Genomic DNA, 23292 nt, shown 5'->3' with positions numbered 1-23292 from the left:
AAATCAAAATTCCAAGTTTGATTGTGATTGTAATACTAATATTGCTATTCTCTTGTTATTTTTAGGTGGTAGGAGGTCTAATTTGATGATTAACACCAAAAAAAGCAGAATTATTTTCTTCTGACATTCTGGGTCAATATAGGCTAAAATTAGACCAAAAAACCCCAAAATTTCTTACAGTGATGCAGCAAAAACCAACGAATAGATCTCTTCAAAATTTACACACAATGTTTCTTACAACAAGAGCTACATCAAGATGTATGTTTAGCAATCGTCTTGAAAATAAAGTTTTAAGAAATTTTTTTCGATGTCGACTGAAAATTTGGTATTTAATGCAATCACTAGCTTAAAACTATCAACAAAAACAAACGTGCGTATGTCTAAATGTTAGGTATGGTCCAATTTCCTGTGAAACATGGACCACAACGAAGGATATAGACAGACAATTTGATGCCTTTGAGATGTGGATATACCGCAGAATTCTGAGAGTACCATGGACCAGAAAGAAATTAAACAATCTGGTTCTTATTGATGCAGGCCAAACTGTTGGCAGAAGTCAAAATGAGAAAACTGAACTAAATTGGATACGTTCGGAAACATAACAACATCCAAATACCAGTGCTAGAGGGGAAGTAGCTGGCAGAAAGGCACGAGGCAAACCAAGGAAGTCCTGGATAGGAAATGTGGAGGCAACAACTGGAAAAATGATAATTGACTGCTTTGTAATGGCCCCTGAGCGTGTAGAATGGCGTTCCATGACATTTAACCTCTGTAGGGAGACGGAACTATCAGGGGCGTGGCTATATTGGTTGATTTGGTGCCTGGCATCACATCCATCTTTTTAAAATGGATTATAGCATTGAAAAATAAATAAAACTAAGAAATGGTAAATATCGCCTCTTACTTCTTTGAGTAAGTCTTTTCCTGTATATTTGTTTTCTTTCTTTTGTATTTACAAATATAGCATGTTTTAAGTCATTTTCTTCTGATTCTGGCACCGCCTTATACTGTAAGCACGTCACGCCACTGGGAACTATGCAAATTAAAAGAAAAGGTTTTTGAAGCCGTTTATCATAATATACAAATTGGGCATTTTGGCATTTAGCCCTTTTGTGACATTATATCAAATCCACTAAATTCTATCTATCCGACGTGCACTTTTTTGCAGGTATGATAACCCAATATCATTATGCGCACATTGTTGTAATGGATATCTAAAAAAAAAAATGACGCGAAACATTGTCCATTACAACACTGTTAAACTAGGCTCATAATGATGTTCGGATGTCAGACCTGCAAAAATGTACACGTCGTATCTATCTCATCCACGAACACACAATGATTGCACAATATGTAATAACTGCCACACCTAAATTATAAAATCTTCGTTTTTTTGTTGTTCAGTTTTTATTATTTATTTATTTATTTATTTATTTATTTATTTATTTATTTATTTATTTATTTATTTATTTATTTATTTATTTATTTATTTATTCATTCATTATGAATAATTGTTTATGAATGTCTGCGAAAGAGGGAAGAGAGAGAGAGAGAGAGAGAGAGAGAGAGAGAGAGAGAGAGAGAGAGAGAGAGAGAGAGAGAGAGAGAGAGAGAGAGAGAGAGAGAGAGGATGTCTGTATTACGTTTTTAACGAAGATGTACCACGTTTACTGGCATAATATCAACAAAAATAAAGACAAGAGACCGTTGCTCTGCATAATGTTTATCTTTATTTTATACGACACGTTGACAATAAAGCCCGTCAAATCATAATCGTAGGTAGTCCCAGAAACTGTCTAGAGTTGTCATTTGTTTGTTTTTACTCAATAATGGCTTCCTCAATCAGGGTTTGGGTCTGCGGATAGAATTAGTATATAAACTTATCAAAGTATGGTGATAATGATTGTGTTCATATACTTATATATATATATATATATATATATATATATATATATATATATATATATATATATATATATATATATATATATATAAGTTGGCTTCAATCACGATAGAAATGATATTCATAATGATGATGATGATGATGATGATGATGATGATGACGATGATGATATGATGATAATAATAATAATAATGATGAGATAATGATGATGTATAATGATTGATGATGATGATAATGAATGATGATGATGATGAATGATGATATGATGATGATGACGATGATAATAGTTTGATGATATAATAATAATAATAAATAATAATATTAATTATTATTATAAATTATATAATAATTATTATATTAATAATAAAAATATATAATAATAATAATAATAATAATAATAATAATAATAATAATAATATAATAATAATATATAATAAATAATAATATAATAATAATAATATAATAAAATACATTATAATAATATATATAATAATAATATAATATAATAATTAATTAATTTAATATAATAAAATTAATTAATTATATTATAATATATATATAATAATTAATAATAATAATAATAATATATATAATAATTATAATAATATAATATTTAAATTATAATATATATAATTAATTAATATATATATAATATTAATAATAATTAATAATTAATAATAAATTAATAATAATAATAATAATAATAATAATAATATATAATAATAATAATAATAATAATAATAAAATAATAATAATAATATAAAATAATAATAATAATAATAATAATAATATAATAATAATAAATAATAATATAATAATAATAATAATAATAATAATAATAATAATAATAATAATAATAATAATAGCACAAGTTAAGCTTATACTTGAATTTTATACAGATTAAATCTGATTAATCACCGTCTTGTGACCATCGGTTACAAGTAAAATACTATAATATTGTACTTACTTTCTGCATCTGCCTTGGATGCAAACCTTCCTGCAGTCCTGTCAAAGAATATGATAGAGATGTTAGATTATTTTGTTTGAGTTTGTTGTGCCCTATGTGTATTGTACCCGCTACCTCCAGTAGTCGGTGAGAGAGGGATTTAGTAATGAATGACCTGAGTTTGATACGAATTTTTTTGGGTTCGTGGATAGCTCATACGGTAGAGTCACGCTCTCACCGGCCAGGCGGAGTTGTCGAACCAATAAGGTCGCGGGTTCAAACCCCATCAACCGCCGAAAATATTTTTATTCTCTATGGTCTTCTGGCACTTTTCTATTCACTTCATCTCTTGTTGTTACCAACATAAGTGCCTGTTCCACTCACTTTTCTGAATTAAAAATTGTGCCCTATGTGGTCTTGTGGTATGTCACTCGCTTTCGGATAGGAAGGTCCTGGGTTCGAGTCTCGCTCGGCTCATAGTTGATTGAGTCCTTGGAAAATGGTTCTTTACTCACATTCTCTCACCGTACTCAGGTGTAAAACGAGTACCTGGCTGTTAACAGCGTTGTCTGTTTCGGAAATAATTGTAATATCGTCTATCAGGTGTTATTGTCTCGTTCTATATTATGTTACGTGTTGCTGTTTGGTCATGGATCCCTTGTAAAGCGCTTTGAGCACGTTTAGTGGATATTGCGCTATATAAATTGTCAAGTTTGTTTGTTTTGTTTGTTTTAAAATGTTAGTGTATTATATGATCAGCAACCAACGTTATTGGATATGACAATTCATTTCCTTCTCCTCCTCATCCTCCTCCTCCTCCTCCTCCTCCCCCCCCCCCATCCTCCGTCTCATTTTCTTTCGTCTCTCTATTTTCTTCTTCTCACTCTTTCTTCCTTGTCGTTCATCGTTATCACAGATGAAATACATGGAATACACCCTAAAATAAAATATCCCTTCCTTATATTATCTAATTTGTCATCATCGTTATCATCATCATCATCATCATCATCATCATCATCATCATCATCATCATCATCATCATCACCATCGTCGACGTCTTCGTCGTAGTCATCATCATCATCATCATCATCAGCATCATCATCATCATCATCATCATCATCATCATCATTATGATCATCATTTTCTTCTCCTCCTCTTCTTCCTCCTCCTCCTCCTCCTCTCCTCCTCCTCCTTCTTTTCTTCTTCATCCTCCTCCTATTCTCCTTATTCTTCTTCCCTTTCATTCTTCATCTTCAGCATCCTCTTCTTTTTCTCCTCCTTGCTCTTCCCTCTTTTTATACGATGATTATTTATACAGATAAAAAAAGTACCAAATACTTAATGACAATGGTATTTCTTATAACATGGTTCTATCGTTATTTTCGTCTGTGTTGAATTCTGCTATAAGTGATAGACGTCTGGTCATGTGATAAAAAATTTTAAAGTGCTTTTCATCATTGTTGTGGTTTACCACTGTAAAAGTGAGTGGAGCAGGCATTATGTTGGTTTAAACAAGATATGAAGTGAGTAGAATCCAGAAGCAATAGAGATATAAATATTTTTCGCGGCGGTGGGGTTTGACCTCGTACCTATTGCCAACTCCGCCGCAGTACGTCTCACCTAAGCTCCCGACACAAAAATATTCTTTTCAACTCCAATAGTTCTAGTCTTCTCACCCTTTCTTACCGCGATTCTTCGACACACCATCCGAAGTAATTTTAACCACTAACTTAATAGCAATATTCAACACAACATATAAATAACTACATTGTCATGCTCGTGTATGGGGGATTTATTCAAATGATGACACACTATGTTGAACAACAAGTCATAAGTGAGTAAAAATGCAGATCATAGAGATAAATTTTCGCGGCGATGGTGGGGTTTACCTCGCCTTATTGTCATCACTCCGCCTCATGAATGCGTGCTCTCCGCGTAAGCATATCACAACACAAAATATATCATTTAAACAAAGTCATTCTGATCCCTCTTTTACCCACTTCTTAGACCCCATTCTTCGCATCACCCATCGCGAATTTTTGACCAGCAGTTAAGCTAGCCACTATTCTCAAACAAACATATAAATAGAAACGATTGAAAACAATTTTTATTCTCTATTGTCTTCTGGCACTTTTCTACTCACTTCATATCTTGTTGTTACCAACATAAGTGCCTGCTCCACTCACTTTTCTGAATTAAAAATTCACCCCATACACCGGAGCATACTCAATGTCTCAATCGTTTCTATGTTATATGTTTGTGTTGAGAATATTGGCTATTAAGCTTAACTGCTGGTCAAAATTACTTCGCGATGGTGGTGTGCGAACGAATCGCGGTCTCAAGAAGTGGGTGAGAGAGGATCTAGAATTGACTTGGGTTTGAAACGAATATTTTTGTGTTCGTGATAGCTCACACGGTAGAGCCACGCTCTCACCTGCCAGGCGGAGTTGTCGTACCAATAAGGTCGCAGGTTCAAACCCCACCACCGCCGCGAAAAATTTTTATTCTCTATTGTCTTCTGGCACTTTTCTACTCACTTCATATCTGGTTTTACCACTCAACTTTTGGTTGTTGGCAAAACAAGTAGTTACTCTTTTACAGTCGTGACGTCACTTCCCTAGTAATGAAGCATAGGAACTGATTCTAAACTATCGGAAGAATGGCGGGCGCCATTATCTCCATCACCGCCCTTATTATGAATTACGTACTTCTCCGACGAACATAAGGGTGTATCCAAAAGATAAAAACATTATAAATCTGATCATGTTTTGACTTTTATACATTCTGATCACAGGACATGTGAAGCAGTTCGAGCCAGCTTGAAAAAATAAAAAGTACCGCTTTTCTTTGTTTAGAACCAAGCTGCTGGTCGTGACATCAGACTATTGAATCCTATTGGATCCAAAATTTCGTAATTCTACGAATGTTTTGTAGTACAAGACAATTCTGGTTTAACCCTCTCCTTACCACTGTCATATAATTTTAATGAATTGTCGTCTCAGAAATTCATCAAACACTTACTGCTATTTTTAGTATATAAAAAATTTTTATGGTGAGAAAACCCAAAATGGCAAGAAGAGTTAACCTCTCCTTACAGCTATTTTAAATTTCTCTAATTCACACCACTAGAAAAATAGACTTTCTACTCAAATTTAAAAAGGAACAAGTGAGCTCTACAACACAGTGTTTAGTATTTATAGCTGTAATCATAGCATTTCTTTAAATGTTGTGATTTACAAGAGAAATCAGAATGAGAAAATTGTCGGTTACATCGTAACGAATGTGACGATTTTCCTATGGCTGGTAAGGAGAGAGTTAACCCAACACGAGCTACTTACCTCATCACTCTTACACTTCTTTGCTGACATTGTTACATCAGCATGCAGGAGCAAGACTAGGACAGCCAGAATCTTTAGTTGTCGCGTGTGAAAAGAAAAGAGTAAAACAAATCAGAACATAATAATATAGATAGATAGAAGATGACGTCACTCAGGTCTTTGTTATTGTTTTTTTGCCATCCGCGTTTATGAGTAATGCTCACTGAACTGTATTAACCTGACTATAAACGTTCATCAATACACACAGTTTTGTGTGATGGTCCGTTATACTTCTGGATGGCAATGTTATGAGCTTCTTAGCCAAGCGCATACTCTCTATAGATAAATAGAAGTTGACGCCATCTGCGTTTGTGAGTAATGCTCACTGAACTGTATTAACCAGACCATAAACCTTTAAGGTTACACATAGTTTTGTGTGTTGTTGGTCCGTTATTCTTCCGGATGGCAATATTGTGAGCTTCTTAGCCAAGAGCACACTATCTATAAAGGATGTGCTCCTATAGATAGAACGCGCTTGGCCAAGGAGTTCACAACATTGCCATCCGGAAGTATAACGGACCAACACATAAACTCTGTGTAACCATGAGCTTTTATAGTCTGGTTAATACAGTTTAGTGAGAACAACTCACAAACGCGGATGGCAAAAACAATAACAAAGGCCTGAGTGACGTCATCTGCATACTATCTATATTGATGTAAGCAGAAATATTAACAAATATAGGTAATTAAATATTTTTTAAAAGACCCAAACCGCCCCTTAACTTTAAAATCAGTATTCAATAACTTGTCACAATGTCGTGGTGAGTCACAAATTAGGTGCATAACTTGGCAGGTCGGATAAGCGATTGCAATTTTATGGGCCTGATTTAATATTGTTGTCATGGACGATATTAATTTTGCGGGGGTTAAAGTGTACTTCCATGAGAAAAATGATATCATCATAACAATTTAGGTTATCGGACCTGCAAATAAGTGCACGTTGGACACAAATACATGCTTTATAAATAACCAAAAACTTACGAGGTAATTGAAAATCTTCATGCTGACTTGTATCTCTACGTGGTTTTCTATGCAATCAAAATAATGATTCTTTGCTGATAAGGCTGATGAGCTGACTAGATATTTATAGTTTTATAAGACGTGGCAAAATGACAAGCTCCGCCCACTTTGACCCTAAAATAAAAACAACGTGATAAAAGCAGATGATAATCAAGGGAAGTCGTTTTATATTTGAGACGTTAGATAATGGTGACACAGCTTGACATCTTAAAGGCCCATTTACACGATCAGTAAATTTATCCACCGACGGATAGATATCCAGAAACTGTGGGTGAAGAGAAAACAGAACTCATGAAAACAGAACGTATAAACGAAGAATTAACTAGTAGAGTTTTGACCAATCAAAACAGGGGATTTGTGACACACCCTCACACGTGCTCGGACAAACATAGTTTGTTGTTTGTAAACAGTTTTTGTTTTTTTAAAAAAGTTTTTACTCACAAAAATGTGTATTTTCGACGATCTGCACTGACTTATCTTACAGATTTTTAAAACTCAATGTAAATAGCAACAGGACACTTTTTGCCTCTGTCATTCGTAATCGATGTCTTTTCTTGCGAATGAAAGCTCTCTCAATCTAAAAATAACTGCTATCTTGTCGACGCTATGATAATGTTTTCCGGCAACTTGTCTCAGACTACGCTTGAAGACCAGCCTCAGCAAAAATATTAAAACTTGGCCAAACTTAGTCCGAATGTGTCGTGATTTTAGTCTGGGACTTGCTTTGTCAGCAGCTCGCATAACATCAGAATGATATTTTCAAGTTCTTGACTAAAATCAGAGACAAAGCGCTAGTCCGTATTCATAAAAGCGGACCCAGTCGTCGAATTGAATGAAGACCTGTGGGTCCCTCGTTCGATTCCAGACTCTTATCGACCCAAATTAATTGAGTCATGGAAAAGGCGTGTTACACAATCTTCTCTTATTATACATCGATGCAAAATTAGTAACTGACAGAGAACAGCGTCATTAGAATATGTTGAAATATACACTTGTATGCCAACTGAAATATCAAGCATAATATGATCGGGACGTTTCGGGTTTCCCCTTTGAGAAAGAAACAGGATGAATGAATTACTAGAGACGAATACGAGATGAGAGAGGATGGCGTCGCCCGAAACGTCTACGATAATATTTTATCTTCCATCGTTATTTATTTCTTCTCGCTTCCAGCAACAACATTTTGATTATTGATGCTTTACGTTTAGACAAAATATAAACGATATCCGCCAGTCAGATATATAAGGTACCAACACACAAAACTATGCGTAACCTTAAGCGTTTATAGTCTGATTGAGATGATTTAGTGAGAACTAATCATTAAAATGACTGTCTGAAAACAATAATAAATAACTGAGTGAGTCCATTTCGTTCCTTATATAGATAGTTCGAAGATGACGTCACTCAGGTCTTTGTTATTGTTTTTTGCCATCCTTGTTTGTGAGTAATGCTCACTGAACTGTATTAACCTGACTATAAACGTTATGGATACACACAGTTTTGTGTGTTGGTCCGTTTTACGTCCCGATGGCAATGTTATGAGCTTCTAAGCCAAGCGCATACTATCTATATCCTGACTGAGGGATCAACTTTCAAAACCTCCAAAGTCGTATTTTCATCATTCAGAGACAACTGTAATTTTTGTTGTTGTCTTTATTATTTTTGTGTTTTTTTGTTGTTTTTTTTTGGTCATTTATATAAAGACTCAAAGAAAAAAAATCATTGTCTTGTTTGCTTTATATCCTTTCTTAAAATAATATAGCCTTCTGGAGAACATTGTGCTTATTTGAGTCAATAAACAAATTGATACGGCGCACAACTCTACTGAAAGATTTGAAAAATAGAAATGTATTTTTTACAGATAGATAAACAGATAACTTGATTTCCTTTTATAATTTAAAGTCAGTTTGAAAGTTCGTTAAGTCAAACAGATATCATAAAAAAATTACCAAAGACACTAACACTCTCATGGCCACACCCTCAACTCTATCTGTCCAGTAGAGTCCTTACTTCCGTTGTGTTGATTTAGCGGTGATTAGTGTTGTTATGTAGTAGTGTGTTATCATTGCGTGTATGTTTATGTGTGTGCGTGTGTGTGTGTGTGAGTGTGTCTGTCTGTGTGGTGTATACATGTGTCTGTGTCTGTGTGTGTGTGTGTGTGTGTTTTGGAATGTGGTTGCGTGGAAGAAAAAAAAAAGGGGGGGAGGGTGTCCATCTAGTAGAGAAATTTCTGAGCAAGGGGTGGGGGGGGGGGGGGGTTTGCTAGGAACTGTCAGATTGGCATTTTTCAGCAAATCGTGACATTCATAGTGATATAATTCACTTGATCACATGACGGTATTCGGATTTACAGAAATTTTAAACCATTTTCACCAATTAACAACATCAACTAATATTACTGCTGATATTACTGTCGTTTTTATGCCATCGATGTCATAATTATTGCCCTGGGAAATATTTAGTTAAACGTTTCGGCAAACTGTCAATTGGTTCTGTCTAGGTTCTAGCCCGAACAAACCAAAAGTAGACAGATTCGGGGACTTGACATTTTTCGCGTCCGCTTCAGATTTTCATTTGACCTCACATAAGTTTAGTAAAGGGGAGACATTCCGAAAGCTCCTACATCCCCAGTATTCATTCAATTTGTATTTTCACCGTTGATCTTTTGTCAGGCGTTTATTTATTCAATTTGTCATCATATAAAAGCGTTTTAAAAACTCTAGAACAAACCTTGGTAGATTTGTGAAAGTTTAAAATTTCCTAATTTGACCATTGTTTTGATTCTCGGCCACCATTTTAATTTGTGAAGTATTGAGGGTAGGGCAAAGCACTCCCAAGTAAAGCGTGGTAAAAACTTGCGACTTATTGATATTGATATCTACTGACTGATAAACTAAAATCATGCCGAATAAAGCATGGCAGCGACGACAAGCACATCAATTAGAATGTGCATCTAATTGTAATCAAGCTAATCAAGAAAATGATTCTGGCAATATCGAATGAAAATAGTTCTTTCCCCTCGAAATTGCGGGCTTTTTACTAGTACCTTTAAATGAACGTTACCCTGAATGTTTTCAAACTTCAAATTATTGATTTGGTAGAGAATACTTTGAGATAAACAATCGTCCTACCCTAAAGGTAGCAAGCAAGTTATCGTTTATTGGCAGTTATAAAAACCGGGACAAACTACGGCTCCATGTGTCGATAAAACAAACATAAAATAAAACAAAAACAAACAAATAAACAAAAAATAACATGAACAAAACAAGTAAAAAAAAAACCTCATTAAAAATAAATAAAAACACAACACAAACTGAATAAATATTAAAAAAACAAAACAAAACAAAACAAAACATACTCTCAAAGCTTTAATCTCAATTCAGTTTTTAAGAGGCGTGAGGGTGGGTGGGTGGGTGGGGGACGCTGAGGCAAAGTTGGATGATCTGATTAAAGGTAAAAATCGACCCACTGTTTTTAGTGGTGATTAACCCTTTCAGAACCTCCATTTTTCATCATTACTTATATTAAGACAAAAGCAACTCGGTGGATGTTGGTTTACGCACATAACACATACACACATACACACAACACACACACACACGCACACACACACACACATATATATATATATGTATATATGTATTTATATTATATGTAATGTATATTTTATACTGATACTATGCATTTCGATAAAATACTCACAACATACGCCAACAGGATATACCAACATACAAAACAATGTGTGACCTTAAACGTTCATTAAAATCAAAATTACACCCTTCCGCCACGGCATCATAAAGATCCCGTCGCCCAGGCATTCCACGAAGGAATATAGATAATCCATCAAACAGGATGTCTGATGTCAACAGGAATCACCCATATTGTCCAGGTGAGCAAATTGGGGGGTAAATAATATCGCCCAAGGAAGAAAAAAAAGAAAGTTCCTGAAGCGGGCCTCGAACCCGGGACCTTCCGGATCACAGTTCAATGCCTAAACCACTCGGCCACTTCGCCCCCCCCCCCCCCCCACACACACTTCACCCCCTTAAACGTTCAGTCTTGATTTTATACAATTTATAAAAAATGGCTGTCCAAAGCAATAACAAGCAGCTGGGTGACATTGATTTCGTTCCCTCTATACGGTTTGTTCCATAAAACGCGATCATTATATTTATGCGCATCATTTTATCATTGTGTGACACCATTAAAAAGGATGCCAAAGCTAAAATATGCACACGTCAATAATTGAACAGATTAACCCTCTCCTTACCAGACATTTTCAGAATTTCTCCCAAAACTTCGCACCCACCAACACAAAAACAGACATTTCTAAATCAAACAGAAAAGCAACAATTCTATACATAATATTGTTCGGCAAGATGGGTTCTATTACCAGAATGTCACGTTTTTATAGCTATAGATAATATGCAGATGACGTCACTCAAGCCTTTGTTGTTATATTTTTATTCTCTATTGTCTTCTGGCACTTTTCTATTCACTTCATATCTTGTTGTTACCAACATAAGTGCCTGCTCCACTCACTTTTCTGAATTAAAAATTCACCCCATACACCGGAGCATACTCAATGTCTCAATCGTTTCTATGTTATATGTTTGTGTTGAGAATATTGGCTATTAAGCTTAACTGCTGGTCAAAATTATTCGCGATGGTGGTGTACGAACGAATCGGCGGTCTCAAGAAGTGGGTGAGAGAGGGATCTAGTAATGACTTTGAGTTTGAAACGAATATTTTTGTGTTCGTGGATAGCTCACACGGTAGAGCCACGCTCTCACCTGCCAGGCGGAGTTGTCGTACCAATAAGGTCGCAGGTTCAAACCCCACCACCGCCGCGAAAAATTTTTATTCTCTATTGTCTTCTGGCACTTTTCTATTCACTTCATATCTTATATTTTGCCATCCGCGTTTGTGAGTTATTCTCACTAAACTGTATTAACCAGACTATAAAAGTTCATGGTTACACATAGTTATGTGTGTTCGTCCGTTATACTTCCGGATGGCAATGTTATGAGCTTCTGAGCCAAGAGCTTACTATCTATAGATAGTTCGAAGATGACGTCACTCAGGCCTTTATTATTGTTTTTGCCATCCGCGTTTGTGAGTTGTTCTCACTAAATTGTATTAACCAGACTATAGATAGTATGCAGATGACGTCACTCAGGCCTTTGTTATTGTTTTTGCCATCCGCGTTTGTGAGTTGTTCTCACTAAGCTGTATTAACCAGACTATAAAAGTTCATGGTTACACATAGTTATGTGTGTCCGTCCGTTATACTTCCGGATGGCAATGTTATGAACTTCTGAGCCAAGAGCTTACTATCTATAGATAGTTCGAAGATGACGTCACTCAGGCCTTTATTATTGTTTTTGCCATCCGCGTTTGTGAGTTGTTCTCACTAAATTGTATTAACCAGACTATAGATAGTATGCAGATGACGTCACTCAGGCCTTTGTTATTGTTTTTGCCATCCGCGTTTGTGAGTTGTTCTCACTAAGCTGTATTAACCAGACTATAAAAGTTCATGGTTACACAGAATTTGTGTGTTGGTCCGTTATACTTCCGGATGGCAATGTTGTGAACTCCTTGGCCAAGCGCATTCTATCTATAAAAGTTCATGGTTACACAGAGTTAGTGTGTTGGTCCGTTATACGGATGGCAATGATGTGAACTCCTTGGCCAAGCGCATTCTATCTATAGCAAAAAGAAATGAAATCTGGGTGAGAAAAGTGACGGTTACATCGTAACAAATGTGACGATTTTCCAATAGGTGGTTAGGAGAGGGTTAATATTAATATAACACATGAAGTGTGTTCACATTACATTAAATCACCCTGTATTTATCGACTAATCTGTAAATCGCGTCCTTCTCTTTTGTTGTCACCCTCTCCTTACCACCCATAGGAAAATCGTCACATTCGTTACGATGTAGCCGACAATACTCTTCAATAGTCGTAACGTCACTTCCTTCCTAATGACGCATGGTAACTTAGCAACACTGGCTCTAAACTATCGGAACAATGGCGGACGCAGTATGAAATATTTCCCCGGCGAGCATAAAAGCGTATCCAGAGGAAAAAAACCCCCCATAAATTTGATCATGTTTTGACTTTTACACATTCTGGTCACAAGACATATGAAAAGTTCTAGCCAGCTTGAAGAATAAAAAGTAATGATTTTCTTTGTTTAGAACCAAGATGGCCGCCGTTGCCGGGCGGCGTGACGCCAGACTACTGAATCCAATTTTCTCTTTTTGATTTCTCTTGTACATGACAAAATTTAAAGAAATGCATTGATTACTGCTATAAATACGACTAAACACTATGTTGTAGAGCTCGCTTGTTACTTTTTTGTTTGAGTGAGAGGAGACTATTTTGTGCTGGGTGGGTGTGAATTTTCGGGGGGAATTCTACAAATAGCTGATAAGGAGAGAGTTAACCAGTTAACTGGCGTACACTTATTTTAAAATTTGGCCAATAACAAAAACAAAAACCAAAAAAACAAAAAAACAAAACAAAAACAAATAAAAACCAACAAAAAACACTTCCTTAAAAACAAAAACATTACAATATTATCATACTGTATCTAATTCATAGCCTTTTACTAATCTTTTTTTTATATGTTGACATCAATATACACTTTAATAGATATCAATATCTTTACAATTATATAATCTGTATGTCCCTGGAAATTTATAGATAGTATGCAGATGACGTCAATCAGGCCTTTGTTATTGTTTTTGCCATCCGCGTTTGTGAGTTGTTCTCCCTAAACTGTATTAACCAGACTATAAAAGTTCATGGTTACACAGAGTTTGTGTGTTGGTCCGTTATACTTCCGGATGGCAATGTTGTGAACTCCTTGGCCAAGCGCATTCTATCTATACTATGTAATTATTCTTACAGCTTACAATATTATCACACTATACCTATTACGAAATTTTACTTTACACATTATAATTACGTATATTATGTTTATGTAGGTATCATTGTCGGCATTTTAAACGTCTGTATACAAAATTTCCTTTTGATGAATAATGTACATTATTATCATTATTATTATTATTGTTATTATTATATTATATTATATTATTATTATTATTATTATATTATTTTTATTATTATTATTATTATTATTATTATTTATATTGTTATTATTATATTATTATTATTATTATTATTATTATTATTATTATATTATATATTTATTATTACATTATTATATTGTTATTATTATATTATTATTATTATTATTATTATTATTATTATTATTATTATTTATTATTATTATTATTATAAAGATGGTATTACTTCACTTTATAATCCAGATAAATTGTCTCTTATTGAAGAAAATATGGAGGGTAAACGTGACCCATAATATTATAATAAAACAAAGCAAGGAATGACGTTTTTGGCCCTCGATTCTCTGCATCCAGACAGGGTAAATGATGGCATGGAGATTTTGTACGGTGGGGTTCCTGACCTCCCATAGTGGGCAGGAGGTTACTTACTGAACTGCCTATCCCCTATTTTGTTTTCCGAATTGCTCTCTGTCTTTGTCTTGGAATGGGATTACTTAGTTTTGTCCTAGCCCTGGTCGGAGTCCCTGACTGGGAGGGAAGCAGTCAAATGTATAGGTAGAGTTTTGGGAGATGATATTTTTTGTCTTGTAAATGATCTCTCTGTTATGCAATGTATGTTTTTTCTACATATATGATTTGTAAACATGGGAGTTTGTTCCTCCTAGTGGGGACTTGTGCTTGTGCCAGAATGATGCATTTAGATGATCTCAAACTAAGTACACTCTATTTGAACCATTCCCCAAGAGAAACCTGATAGGCTGTCAGTCTCTACTACAACTACAATTCACTACATATACTATGAAGGAGCATTTTTAATCTACTTATGTTATAACAATAACAGGTAAGTCTTTTTTTCTTTTGAAATGTTATTTATACATTTATGTATCTCCCTGATTTTTTTCTGAATCTCCCCGATTTTCTGACCAAAACTCCCTCTTAATAAGCTTGGTGGGTTGGCAGCTATGCCCTTTGTATTTGTATTACATTTTCTCATTTACTTTGAATTGCACGAGTAAATGTAGAATTTTCTGGCTATCAATTTTCTTGCGCTGAAAAAACCTTCACGTTTCACACGTGCCGTTAAACCATTAAAAACAAAGACTTTGCATGGGTTTCATGATAATTAATCTAAAATTATCGGTTCAAAATATATAAACTCCTTGGGACCAGAAATAAGAAAAAGTTTAGTCTCAAGGTTTATCGTATCCATTTTCAAGGGAAAAAATCTTTCAATTTAAAATGAGTGATGTGTAAAAGTACAGTGGCCTCCCCTGTTCATGACAATTGAGTCTGTGACGCTTTGTTTTGTTTGTTTGTTTTTAAGGGTTTTACGGCGCTTGCAACACATTTAGGTTATATCAGCGCCAGTAAAAAGGAAGAAAATGGGACAGTAAAGAGTTATAAAATTACAATTAAAGCACCCAAGAAAAAGTAAGACATAGGGGAACTGAGAACAAATAGGGATCAGATGTAGATTCCAAGAGCAAACCACCAATGTACTTAGTTTGAGATCACCTAAAAGTCTCATCCAGACACAAGCACAGGTCCCAACTAAGAGGAATACACTCAAATGTTTACCAATTATATAATATAATATGTAAACTAAACATAACACAATGTATAACAGAGAGATGATTTACAAGGAAAAAAATATCATCTCCCAAAACTATAACTATACATTCGACTGTTTCCCTCCCAGCCAAGGAGCTCCGGCAAGGATCAGGACAAAACTAAGTAATCTCATTCCAAGACAATGACAGGAAACAATTGGGAAACGGGTATGGGGGGATAGAAGACAGAGCATGTACCTCCCTGCCCACAATGGGAGGTCAGGATCCCCACCCAGTCTGTGACGCTTTAACAATATCATTATCAATTTTTTTATTTTTTTTATTAAAGAAGTTGCCAACAATGCAGTTGCTGATGCATTAGAATTTCAGTTGTCAATAGGTCAATGTCATCATTTATGTACCTATTTGCCTAGTGTGTAGTGTTTTCATTCAAACTAGAAAGTGTGTACCCCGTTACTTTAACTTTTAAAATTAAATAAGCAATCTTTATTTCAATGCGGCTATGTGGTCTTGTGGTATGACACTCGCTTTCGGATCGGAAGGTCTTGGGTTCGAGCCTCACTCGGTGCATAGTTGAGTCCTTGGAAAAGGCTATTTACTCACATTTTCTCACCATATTCGGGTGTAAAATGAGTACCTGGCCGTTAACAGCGTTGTCTCTATCCGAAAAAAAATTGCAATATCGCCCAACATGTGGCATGTCTCATCCTACATGTTAAGTGTTGCTGCTGGTCATGGACCCGTTGTAAAGCGCTTTGAGCATATTTAGTGGATATTGTGCTATATAAAAGCTCATTTACCCTGGGTGACTTAAGTCGCCCTGGTTGACGTTACTGTGTATACATTGCAATGTGGTTCTATCGTATGGGCTGCTGAACAAATAAATAAAGCATTGGGAAGCGCAATGAACATGGAGGAGACATTGCAGTTTAATCAATTTCATGGATGTATTAAAACATCAATACAAACATACTCCGAACAAAATTAAACAGTGACGATTTCCATGTTTATTGTTTATCTCTCGTTTCATTTTCTCTCAACATATTGCTTTATTCACAGTTTCTTTGAACATACAGTACGTATTGCTTTTCTCGTAGCATATAATTCTATCAATAAAGTACTTCTCTCATGATATTTTCTCAACAAAATGTTTTTCTCATGACATCCTCTATTAATAATTTTTTTAAAAACCCGAAAAAAACCCTTCTCTCATGACATTTCTCTGAACAAAATGCTTTTGTTAAAATTCTTTCAACAAAACTTTTTCCTCTGATATAGTCACTGAGTGAAGTGTTTTTTTTTTTCTTACAATTCTTTTACTTTTGCAAAATGCTCTTCTCATGAAAAATGTTCTATCAATAAAGTTAAAGTACTTTCTTATGTCATTTCTCTGACTCTCATCTCAGCTGTCGTCCACATTGCCCAATCCAGTCAACAGAAAACCGAAAGCAAAACAAAACAATTGGATCTCTCTTTATCCCTTTAACTCTACAACTTTTATTTTTGTACCAACAAAATAATAAATTTTAAAAAAGAAGAAAAGAAAAAGAAAGACAAAAAATAGTCTAATCAAAATCCATTCATTTTTAGTTGTATTTGTTGAATTTTAATTGTCATCATTGTTTTGCTTTTGTTTCTTTCTCTCTCTCTCTCTCTTTTTTTTAAAGATGGCTGCATTATTTTTTTGTTTGTCAGGTGTTTCGTGTGACAGCTGAGGTGGGTTGCCAGTTGTTCTTGGGAATGACGAAAGCTTCTCTTCTACTACGATCCGAACAGATAACGAGCTAGAGATAAATCAAGGGAGAAATGAAATTGAACGAGCAGGAGATCCGATTCGATCTAATCCGATCCGCCAAACCAACGCTGCATGATAATAATAATATTATTATGGAATAATGCTTAGTTAATTTATAAATAATATAATATAATAATAATAATAATAATAATATGAAGCATATGACATAAATTTTATAATAATTCGTCAACACACAAGCATGTGTCAACGTATACACACCACACGCCCATACACATGGGACACACACGTACACAATAACACACGAGCGCCCGACAACACACTGTATCATACATATATAAGGATCAATGTATTGCTTCCATCCCTGTTCACAAAGAAATTGCACTCTAAGGCCTACTTTTGAAGAAGGGGTCAGCACACACCACTTCAAAATTATCACACTTGCATTTTTGTTTGATTTTTTATTTTTGCATTATTTTTTTTTTTTAAATTTTTAAGAGAAAGGAATAAGCATTTATTAATTAAATAGTAATAAACTGGAATAAATATAGCAGAATATTAGTGGAAAAATTAGAAATAAAAAAATAAAAAACCTAAGAAAACCAGAACAATAGCAATCCCAATAATGGTGATGATGAAAATAATAATAATAATAATAATAATAATAATAATAATAATAATAATAATAATAATAATAATAATAATAATAATAATAATAATAGAAGTAGCAGCAGTTTTTCATTATAAAATGAAAGTAATTCGTAATAAGCACAAAATGCTATAGTTAACTTGTGGAATGATCTTGTGTCTCTTTTCACCCCATTTTACACTTAAGTTTTTATTTATTAATTTTTTTTTTTAAACTTTCAAAAAAGCAATTCTACAGCAATCTGAACCTCATAAAATATACAAGTTAATGAGCAAACAATTCAATATTATTAATAGAAAAAAAAATAAAACAAACTAACTAAATAAATAATAGAGTATATATATATATATATATATATATATATATATATAATATATATATATATATATATATATATACCTGTTTTGTCTGTGATGAATTACACAGTACGTTGTATTTGGGAGCTTTAACTTTACAGCAATTGCAACATTTCAAGGTCATATTTGAGCCAATATATAACGACATTGGGAGAGAAAAAAAATGCACAATTTCTCCAATGCAAGAGCTGGTTTTGAAACATTTTGAAACGGAAGAATTTTCTAGAAAAAAAAAACTTCCATTTATCTCTTCAGTTAGAATATAGGCACACAGACACAACACGTCTACTTCTCTCACTACACGATCATATTCTCAAAATCATAACTCGTGCAAATTCGTTCATGAAACATGAAAGGGAACATAGTAAAATTCAAACTACACTAGGCGATGGTTAACTGTTAACTCGAAGCTGCACAAGTTGATGTCCGTGTAGGCCGATGATTTTTCTTGGTCCTGTTCCTCAACTCTCTCAATATTTAAAAGAATATGCTCTTCTGCCACAGCATCATTAGATACTGTCGCTTAGGCATTTCATAAGGGAGTATAGATAACACACCAAACAAGTTGTCTGATGTCAACAGGAATCATCCATGTTGTCCAAAGTGATCAAATTGAGGGTTAATAATCTTGCCCAAGGAAAAAGTACATGAAGTGGGACCTTCGAACCCGGGACCTTCCTAATCACAGTGCAATGCCTTAACCAGATGGCCACCTCGCCCCCTCCTCACTCTCTCTGTCTATAATAAACGAGGACGCTTGTTGTTGTTGTTTTTTTTTTTTCAGGTCCCTTTAACACAACGTTCTCCACTAACTGTACCTTACTCTAACCATTCATTGACTCGTACAATATGATACTGTAAAATAACAAAGTTGTAAAATGTAGCAAAATACTATGGGAAATTACACATACAATATGATAATGCAAAATTACAAAGTTGTATTATGTAACAGAACGTTATGAAATTTACAAATATAATAAGATATACTGTAAAATTATGAAGTTGAAACATGAAGAAACAGTCACATACATTCCACGGGTGGCAGTTAGATAAAATGAAAACAAATGGGAACATTGCAAAAAAAAAAAAAAAAGGGTTGTCATTATCTTCATGGCCACAAAGCTAGATGTAAAGAATTCGATTAAAAAAAAAAAACTATTAGAAAAACAATATTGAAAACTTTACCTAAAGAACAAGAACCCCACCCATTAGCATTCGCAAGCCATTAGTGTCCACGGCTTACAAAAATGATAAATTTCAGATTAAAACAAAACAAACAAACAAAAAAAACCCCAAAAACTTACGACAATTTTAGGGCATTAAGTTGCCTATTATCTTATTACAGGGCAGTTGTTTTGTTTGTTTTTAAGCGTTTTTCTTTTTTTACACTTGCGACACATTTAGGTCATATCAGCGCCAGTAAAAAGAAGAAAAAGGATGATTTAAAAGGAAAAAAAATATCATCTACCGAAACTATAACTATAAATTTGACTGATTCCCTCCCAGTCAAGGACTCCAGCCAGGGCTGGGACAAAGCTAAGTAATCCCATTCCAAGACACAGAAGGAAAGCAATTGGAAAACAGATATAGGGGGAAAGAAGAGATACTAAGTACCTCCCTACCCAGCATGGGAGATCAGGAACCCCACTCAGAATTAGGCTACAGGACATTGACATGAAACAATGAGAAAGAAAAAATTATAGGCATAAGAAGATATAAAACGTTATTTTATGGTTTGAAAATAAGTATACCAAAAACAAACTTTCATTTTCGTTGGGAGTCACAAAAAAAAATATTTATAAGGAACCGCATATTGGTTTGTGATTACATAGTTAATATCTCAGATATATCTCTGTTTTACCACTTACAAAGTTCTTACAACGTTTTTAATACTTTTGTGTATTGGATTTCTGTTGGATTTAAGGGGCGGTTTGGGTCTTTTCAAAAAAAAAAATTAATTACCAATATTGGGCGGTTTTAATCATTCTGTATCGTCATTATAGGTTAAAAACAACATTTTTGGTGAAAAATTTTAATTATCTGTGTTGATACCCATTTTACGACCTAATTTGGGGGCCTGACATCAAAAAATATAACAATCTCGTGGCAAAACTAATGAAGGAATGACCTCTATTCTTCCCTCTTGTCAACATTGTACCATAGTGTGTCACCATAGAGAGATTTTACGGCTTTAGCTTATGGAATTTTTATTAGAGCATTACAAAGTTGAGAATCAAAATACTATGACCAAATTGATGTTAAAAATTCAGAATTAGGATTATAATTCAAAATTCACATATCTTATCAAAAAAATATCTCCATGGTGACACAATACATTATCTCTGTGATAACTGTGGAAATTTTCAGACAATTTCATTGAATAGATTCTGAGAAACGTTTGACACAGTATCCCATACCCTTAGAAATATGACATTTTGAGAAAATAGCAAAATATCTTCCCGTTTTTCACATTTTTCCTACTATCTGTACCATTTTCGACTGTGTTTTTCGTGCCTTTATAGTGTCTACTTTAAGAATTTGGACTTCAATTATATTATTTCTAAGGTAATAAAATATCTGATATATTCCAAAAGTGTGTCAAAGCAACTGCAGAAAAGCATTTACCAATAGCTCAAATAAACAGCAAAAAGGAATGGATGACAAATGAAATTCTAAACCTATTTGAAGAAAGACGAAAATGCAACAGAGGGTCTGCAGAATACCAAACATTGAACAACCACATTAAATCCAAATGCATCGAGGCACACGAGAACTATCTAGACTGGAAATGCTGCGAAATCGAAAAAGAATACAAACCCAACCCCCAACAAGCTCACCAAAGAATAAAAGAACTATCAGGGAAAAGGAAAAGCAAAGCAGCAGGAAGTTGTATCCAAAACAAACAAGGGGAACTGCTATTTGAAGAACAACATATAGAAAGCCGATGGGTAGAATACATAGGCGAACTGTACAATGATCCAAATAGAAATGAACCACCACTGAAATTCAAAGAACCATTAAGCGGACCAAACATCACCAAAAGTGAAATTGAACATGCCATGGAACGAATGAGGGATGGTAAAGCAACAGGCCCTGATGAAATATCTGTAGAGGTATTAAAAAGCCTAGGAGATCTAGCAATTGATGAACTTCACATATTATTCAACAATATATACAATACTGGGAAAATTCCAGAAGATCTCTGTAACTCTATTTTCATAGCAATACCAAAGAAAGCAGGTGCAGTCAGATGCGAAAATTTTAGAACTATAAGTTTAATAAGCCACATCAACAAAATACTGTTGCGTATAATTATCAACAGGCTAAGGAATAAGATTAACCCCGAAATCGCAGAAGAACAATATGGATTCCAACCTGACAGAGGGACAAGGAACGCAATATACCTCCTCCGTGTTTTAAGTGAAAGAGCTATACAGGTTCAGACCCCACTATACCTCTGTTTTGTCGACTACAAAAAAGCTTTTGATAGAGTACGCCACGAAGAAATACTAAAACAACTGCACTCCATTGGCGCTGATGAGAAAGACCTCAGACTCATGCAAACATTATACTACACCCAGCAGGCATCTATCAAAATCGGAAACTCTACAGGAAATTCCATTCCTATTAAGAAAGGAGTCCGTCAAGGGTGTGTTGCCTCACCAGATCTGTTTAATCTATACCAAGAAACAATCATGAGGGCATAAATAATATGGAGGGAATAAAAGTAGGAGGTCACAACATAAATAATATAAGATACGCAGACGATACGGTACTCATTGCAACATCAGAAATCCAACTTCAAAAGATTGTTGACAAAGTGGTAGTAGATAGTGAAGCCAAGGGAATGGAAGTGAATATCACCAAAACGGAATGCATGGTAATACAGAAAAACCCCGAAAACAACAACACCTGCAATATAACGATTCACGGCGAGCAACTTACCAACGTAGAAAGTTTTAAATACCTAGGTTCAATAGTGACAACAGATGGAAGATGTAACCGAGACATACGAGCAAGAATAACTCAAGCCAAACAGGCCTTCATGGACCTGGGAAACATTTTGAAAAACAAACAGATGTCGTTCGGGATTAGATTCCGAGTCTTGAAGTGCTACGTGTGGCCAATCTTGTTATACGGATGCGAAAGCTGGACTACAAATGCAGAAACACAAAAGAACATTGAAGCTTTTGAAATGTGGTGCTTGAGAAGGATGCAGAGAATATCGTATACTGCACACAAAACGAACGAAGAAGTGCTAAAACAAACATACCAACAAAGGAAACTAATGCCCTTAATAGTGGATCGACAACTATCCTTTTTCGGACACATAGTAAGGAAAGATAAGAATGAATACCTGGCAAGTTGTGGAAAAATACCTGGTAAACGCGCCCGGGGGAGACAAAGAAAAACACTCATAGACCAACTGAAGGGCTTCACCAACCTAACAATCCAAGAGCTGTTTGAAAAAGCAAGAGACAGGGAGGAATGGAGAGAGATAATTCATGCAGTATCCGAAGCCTGGACCAGGCATGGAACCTAGAAGAAGAAGAATAATAAAATATCAATTTCCACCAAAATCTCAAAATCAATTTTTCGAAGGATTTTCCTAATAATTAGA

General features: G+C 34.6%; 1 protein-coding gene and 1 long non-coding RNA gene across 10 annotated transcripts in view; both read right to left on the bottom strand.

The window, feature by feature from the left end:
• The window catches only part of LOC144956633 (ras-related protein Rab-32-like), a 271216-nt gene that overhangs the window by 153329 nt on the left and 94595 nt on the right, over positions 1–23292 (bottom strand). The window lies entirely within an intron of this gene.
• LOC144957027 (uncharacterized) lies at positions 1708–7335 on the bottom strand. The gene is made up of 4 exons (XR_013642073.1): positions 7208–7335; positions 6188–6259; positions 2871–2908; positions 1708–1855 (listed from the first exon to the last, which is right to left on the bottom strand). It is a non-coding gene; the product is annotated as an uncharacterized LOC144957027 (long non-coding RNA).

The sequence above is a fragment of the Berghia stephanieae genome, chromosome 11, assembly GCF_034508935.2.
Source record: "Berghia stephanieae isolate SIO BIC M18660-M18661 chromosome 11, UCSD_Bste_1.3, whole genome shotgun sequence".
Lineage (NCBI taxonomy): Eukaryota > Metazoa > Mollusca > Gastropoda > Nudibranchia > Aeolidiidae > Berghia > Berghia stephanieae.
This window is presented reverse-complemented; position numbering and strand designations above follow the sequence as displayed.